Here is a 7,408-nt window from a genome sequence, read left to right on the forward strand (position 1 = left end):
CCCTCTCCGTTTCCAAGTACCACAAGTTGTCAAAAAGGTATCACGGTCCATATTTGATCTTGGAGCGTATTGGTAAGGTCACCTACAAACTGTCCCTCCCACCTCCTCCCCTGTCTAGTGTGGATCAGCTTCCTCTGCATTCTATTGATCACCATCCCATAATTTCCACCTAGCTATTATGAGGTCTCAGAGTCACATCATTGACAATAATCCTACTCGTTTTGTCTTGGTGCAGTGGCATGGCCTTCTCCAAGATGGCACTTCATGGGAGAAGTGGGATGAATTGCGCTCTACTTGAGGACAAGGTCGATTTTGAAGAGGAGAGTAATGATAGGGACCCAACAGTTGGGCCTAGTGTGCAAGGAATGACCAAGAGAACTATTACCAAGCCAGGAAAATGGAAGAACTTAGTGACAACTGACAAGCGACACAAGCATTCTAGAAGATTGATGAGTTTGTTAGGAATTTGGCTGTAAGTGTATTGGCTAATCCAATAGAATTCTAGGACAAATGTTAGGAATTCTGTATGAGAATTATCAATGAAATAGAATCTTCTTATCATTTACCTATCATCTTCACACATAAATTACGATAATTACATTACTGATAACAATAACAATAGAGGAAAACACTGATAACAATAGAGGAACAAACTCCTCTTAGTATTTCTCAAGAAGTAAACCATGACAGAACACAAAATAAACTATGATCATCCAAATCACTTAAACAACACCACACATTTCAAACACCAACACCATCAGTTAAACTCCCCTAATCAGTTATCACACCATAGGTTAATCTCAAGCTTCATTTTTCTACCTTTGGCTTCTTTAGGGGGCTAGCATTAGATGGCAAATTAGCCTGAACAGATCTACTTCCTGCCATGTACATGCACATATAATAAAGGAGTAATTAGTACATATTCAAAATTATTAACTTGATAACAAACAAGTGACCAAGATTAAACACCCTTCATGACTCTCACTCTCTTTCTTCCACACCTTTCGTTCTTTTTTTCTTCCTTTACTTCTCTTCTTTTTCTATGTTCATTTTTAATTACTCAATTTTCTCAACATTAAATGTCCTTACTCCTCATTACCCTAGATCATATGAACATCCCATTTATGGTTACCTTTCATTACATTTTCAAGGAAAACTAGTACTACACGTAACAGGTCGGTAATTTCTCCTCCTTAATGGTTTTATAAACAAATATGTAAGTGAAATAATGGCTATGTTAGTTTACATAAGTATTTCAATATGAAAATAGTATGAAGGCACAATCAGTGAAACTCTAAAGATAATATACAAACAAGAGTTAAATATGTTGGTCCCACTAAATATACCAACTTTCATTTTTAATCACTCTAAAAATTCCATCAAAGTTTAGTCTCTATAAATTTTTGTTACTAATATTACTCCTTTCATTTTAACAAAAGTTCATGTGAAATGTTCGAAGTGACTATTTTTGTTTGAGAATAATTACTAACCTATGTACTGGTTGAGACCGTTTGTCAAGGCAGATTTTGAGGTCAATGAAGCTCTAAGTATGCTGAGACCCTGCAACCACATGAAATCAAATATGGTGAGTTGTTATGAATCTAATATAAGAAATATTAAAATGAAAGACTAACACGCTCCCTTTTACCTCCTTCTGGCCAATAGTAACGACCATTTCCTCCACGTCACTAAGGGGAACCTTCATTCTTTCAAGATATGAAATACCATCAATGGATGACATTGGAGTCACAATCAAGTCATCTGTCACCATAAACGTTAATGATGCTCCAGCATATCCACCAGAAATAGGGGATTTAGGATCAATAAATTTGTATGACATATTTTTTTCCTTATAATTGTTTTTAGGTATCGGTAATATCTGGTGTCTGAGTTCAGATTGAGCGGAAATGGTTGGACTGGTTAGTATGTCTTTGAAAAGCTGTGACCTCAAACACTTGTCTGAACTCAATTCAGTCACGCTCTTGTATAAATTATCAATGCAGCTTACAAAAGACTGCATGGAAATATATTTTTCCTTATATATATTTTTCCTTATAAAAGACTGCATGGAAATATATATTTTTCCTTATAATTGTTATAAGGTATCGGTAATATCTGGTTCGTGAGTTCAGACTGCATGGAAATGCTTGGATTAGTTAGTAGGTTTTTGAAATACTGTGACCTTAACCATTTTTCTGAGCTCAATTCAGTCACACTCTTATATAAATTATCAATGCAGCTTAAGGAAGAGAATCCTTCGTGCATAAGTAACACTCCTCCCAAGGGAAATGTGAGAAAACTAAAAACAAAATCAGCAAAATCTTCCTCTGCTTCAATAAACAAGATCTGCTTATTTGATTTTCTTCTCACTACTTTCACAACTATTTCATCAGATTCTTCCTTTTCTTTACCATTATTAACCTCCATTCGGTTACTTGGGACTACAATTTCAACAGATTGTTGCTTTTTAAATATAAAGTCGGACAGAGGAGTTTTGAGACCAAAGACAATTTGAGAAGATCAACTACCTATTCAAATCAGAGATTTAAGAATTAGTGAGAGAGACAATAATAATCAACAAAAATATGTCATACAAAGAAAACATATATACCTCTTTCTTGCTGATGTTGATATTAAGGGCTTGTTTATCAATAGCATCAATGTCATTGACTCCATGCTTCTGAAGGAGATTTAAACTTGTTATAACAACATTTGGCATTACATAAAGATCATCAGAAACGATAAAAGTTGAAGTCTCGTTAACCAAGCCAATTTCTTTTCTCAATTTCCGGGATTTTTCTCTGTTCAACAGCTTTCCACAAATACATTTCTGATTCCTGTAGTAACTTAAACAGTTCCTATTTTCAATTCTGCAAGTCTCGTTCTCACAGAGGTAGTCAGTCTTCAAGGGTACAATATCGTCAATGTTCAGTTTCATATTCTGGCAATGAGCACCGGCTGAGTTGCTTGGCTTGATAAGCATTTCCTTGCAATGACCATGGGGAATTCAGATAACCCTAAATTCGACTGCGTGCCTATCTTGGCTAACAAGTTATTTAGCTGTAAACAAACTAGAATTTAGTTATAGATTTTTTTATTTGATGAGGAATTTAATTATGGGGTAATAGTCATTTTGATCCGTAAATGTGCAACGAGCAGGCACAATAGTCCATCAATGTATTGAAATTCTAAAAAAGTTCTTGATTGTGCACCTCGTTAGTCAAAATAGTCCCTCCATACTGACATTATCTCGTTATTATCTGACGATTTTTAGATATGTCTATAGACTAATATTTTTTATTTTTTTTTACAGGAAATAAGCTTCATCCATTGAAATTCTAAAATTGCGACAATACAACCAAAATGGTCGTAGGTCTGGACATTCCCCATTCAGGCATTCATAGATTAGGACTTATCAAGTATATATTAAACTTTCAGAAGGCATTCAAGCTTGCTCAAAAAGAAAGAAAGAAGGCATTCAGGCTGTAGCAAAACAAAATCAAAATCCTAACAACCAAGCTAAATTCTTACTCATATGACCATAAGTCAATAATAAATAGAGATTCACTATACTACCAGGCCAACCCAAGTGGGTTAACTTCGAAAAAAAATATTTCAGGTGTTTGCTCAAACCGACTATTTATGATCTCTAGAATGACCAATTCTGCCTCGTATCGACAAGACATTTCCAAGGTTGAAAGGACGTTGAATTTAGTGATAGCCTCCATAAAACTCTAACTCGAAATAGGAGTACCTTTGAAACTATTCCTTCGCAAGCATTATAGCCAATTAAGTAGTACTAAAAACAGAAAAAAGAAACAGAATAATGAAACAAATAAAACAACCACGAAGACGTTAAATCTCAAACCCGGTGAGATGGAGTAGCCCATGGTGGCATTCGAGTGGGCTGCTTATACAACTTTTCAATTGAGATAACAACCCTAACAACGAGATACGTAGGAGGTGGTGAATTGTCCTTCTGAGGAACACTTCAATGAGTCGTGAAGGAATTGATTTCACCGTCAGAGCACAATGAGGGGAAGCATAAACAGGTGGTCACATAGCAGTTCAGGGGGAAGCAACGGAGCTGTAAACGGGTTGGGGTGAAGGTGATTGAAATTTTATTTAAAAAATAAATCAGTCCCTCCCAGATCCATGTTTTCTCCCCCTTTTCTTCACAAATCTCTAACTTCTCCGCCTAAGCTTGGTTTTTGTGATTGAAACCAGAACACGACTATGATTAACCTCCATGTGTGACGAACCATTGTTACGTTTTTAAAAAGTATTGAAAAAGTTTGTTGTAAGAATCTTAGTGGTGTGAAATGTGATTATAATACATGTGGATAGTTTTAAATAAAGTACAAAATATTGTTGTGGTAGCGTCTGCAACGGCAACACACCGCAAGTGTGATCATAATCATCCCTACAGTTGCACCGTGGCTGCTGTGTTTACGCTATAGTTTATATGTAAGGTTGGCAATGAACCGAACACACTCGAACATATTTCGGAACTTGATTCGATAATTAACTCGTTGAATTTGGTTCATGAACCAAATGATCATTGATATATTTGTAAAAGAAATTTAATTTATATTATATAATAGAGCAATGCTAGGAGCAGTTGCTCTAACAGTCGCGGTCTGTCACTCTCCCTTGCATAGGTGACACGTCATTTACTTTTCAATCTCTTGAACCGGTTACCGGCTGAAAAAGTAATGAATTTTCTAACGTTTTATTTTTTAATTATGATATTCTCAAAACTGTGTTGCACACAGATCCAAAAACACCTTTAATCCAATCTCTTCGATCTCCATGGTTGCAGCAGAAGGAATAACTGGAGAAGAAGATCCATAACAACATGAGAAGAAGCTCATCTTAGCGATTATTTTTTTTCAAATAAAAAAACTCTTTTGTATGCTGAACCCATTGAATTTCTCACATCTAATTCTGGGTAACAGAGAGATAGGGAATACAACCATTTAAAATAAATAAATAAAATACTTGAGTTTCACATTTTTGGTATTTGGAGTGTTAATAATTTTTTATTATGTTTTTGAATTTACTGGATGCAAAGCAAGGTTATTGGCACGAGAATATGAACTTTTGCGAGATAGACAATTTATTTGAAAAATTTGGCCTGGCCTCTTGTGAAATTTGGGGAAAGATTTATTTTTTGGTTGACATGTAGTTGAAGGTTAGTTCCCTGGTTGTTGTGGTTATGTGAAGGTGATGCCGGTTCAGATTCCTACTGAGGTTGCAGGAACTACGGAGTACTTGTGAGCAGTAGCGAAAAGCCGTAGTTACGTTTATCAGAACTTGGAGTTTTTTTTTCTTGTACATAAAAAAAAAAAAAAAAAAAAGAGCTAAACTTGGGGACTCGGTATACAAGTAACTGCCTTTAAAAGAATTGTGACATGGTCCAATATGCAAGCGAGTGCCTAACCGAGAGTGTCAAAGTGACTGACGGTAGCATCCCTCTATATAATAATAGTGAAAGAAATGAAATGAAGTTTTAATGGAGTCTTTCACATTTGACAGAAGAGAGTGGGTACTCGTGCTCATGGATGTTGCGAGGCTATTGCAAAAGGGAGTTCATTGATAGTTTACTCATATAAAGCTTTTCAACTAGTGCAAAATGCCATTGAAATGCTGAAGCTGGAGATATAGTGGAGGCTTATGTTACTTGGCTTGTGATGAGAAGAACCTAAAGAAGTTATATAGTGAAAGTTTCTCAACTATTGCAAAATTTTGAATCCTAAAAAGTTTGAGGTTATATTGTCAAGTGGGTTACAACTGAACCTAACGAGCCGAATTGAGTTGTTCTTTAATTTTAAATGAGTCGAACACGAGTTAAAAAAGAGGTTCATGTTAAACTCGAGTCAAGTCAAATTCAGACGAGTTCGATTCTACTCAGCTCAATTCCAACCCTATTTATATGTCCTGGTTTTTCATTTTGGTTTCAATTAATTTTTGTTGTTGTGATCCTGCATAAAAACATTGATATCGGTTTTGGTCCAAAATCAATATCACAATCATAACTGACGTACCAATATCTATCTATATTTGTAAAAGAAAAAGATATAAATATTTTAAATGGTCTCAAATCAGAGCATATTGTTTATCTTATGAGTGAATACTTGATTCATCACAAAGCTGTTAGCATTTTATATGAAAACAACAGAATATAAAATAAAATATGACCATCCAATTTCCTTAAACATAACTACAGTCTACATAGTTCAAACACCAAAAAGATTGCATGGCTGTTTCCGTCACTTCATTTTTCTTTCTTTGGCTTCTTCAGGTTGTACAATGGGCTATCTGTCAAAGGGGAATTAGTTGACAAATTTAGTAATGTGTACAAAATTTTTAACAAGAAAAAAAAGATCTTTCCTCACCCCTCTTGATACTCTCCTTTCCCTTACCACCTTTCATTATTTCTTCCTTTTCTTCTCATGTTTTTCTATGTTCGTTTTTAATTACTCTATTTTCTCAACATGAACTGTCATTTTATACTCAACATTAGATCTTGGAGAAATAAGTACTACTACTTATAACAACTTGGATGCTATATATTCATGCTGGAAGAAAGAATATTGATCATAATTGTTACATTCCAGAGTTCTTTGCAGGAAACATAACAAAAAAATTGATCCAAGAGTCTAACTACTCACAAATGTCAAAGAATTAAACTTAAGTAGTTTAGTGGTTATGTGTGTGTTTGGTATGACGTCATATCAAACGAAGTCAGGGCAGAATACCACATTATTGTGAAAGCTAAGAATTCCAGTTTCTCAGTTTTCACGTCCATGAAAGCTAAAAACGTGAGTTTGGCACTTCCACCACCAAACCAAACAGATGCTATGATAAATTAGTTTTTGAAGTTTAAACTCTGGACCTCCTATTAAAAACTCTTTAGATTCTCTTAATTCATTAACCAGACTACCTACTTGGAGAATAGTGTTTCATGTGAAGTGATACAAGTACTACCAATCAAATTCTAGGCAATACAAAAAACGATTTCTATGAGCGTTAGTATCATTTTTATGATAATTACAAATAATAATGTATCACGAAGTTTTGTTTGGTTGAATAGTGAACTAACCTATGTACTGGTTGAGGCCGTTGGTCAAAGCAGATGTTGAGGTCAGTGAAGATTTTAGTATGCTGAGACCCTACAACCATATATCCAATTAAATATTGTTAGCTTTTATGAGTCTGAAACAAAAAATATTAAAATGAAAGAATGTGCTAATTGAAATGTTGCACCATCCGTTTACCTCCTTCACACCAATACTAACAACAATTTCCTCCACGTCATTAAGAGGGACCTTCATTCTTTCTAGATACGAAACAGCATCAATGGATGACATTGGAGTCACAACCAAGTCGTCTGTCACCATAATTG

Source organism: Medicago truncatula, chromosome 7 (assembly GCF_003473485.1).
Source record: "Medicago truncatula cultivar Jemalong A17 chromosome 7, MtrunA17r5.0-ANR, whole genome shotgun sequence".
Taxonomy (NCBI): Eukaryota; Viridiplantae; Streptophyta; class Magnoliopsida; order Fabales; family Fabaceae; genus Medicago; species Medicago truncatula.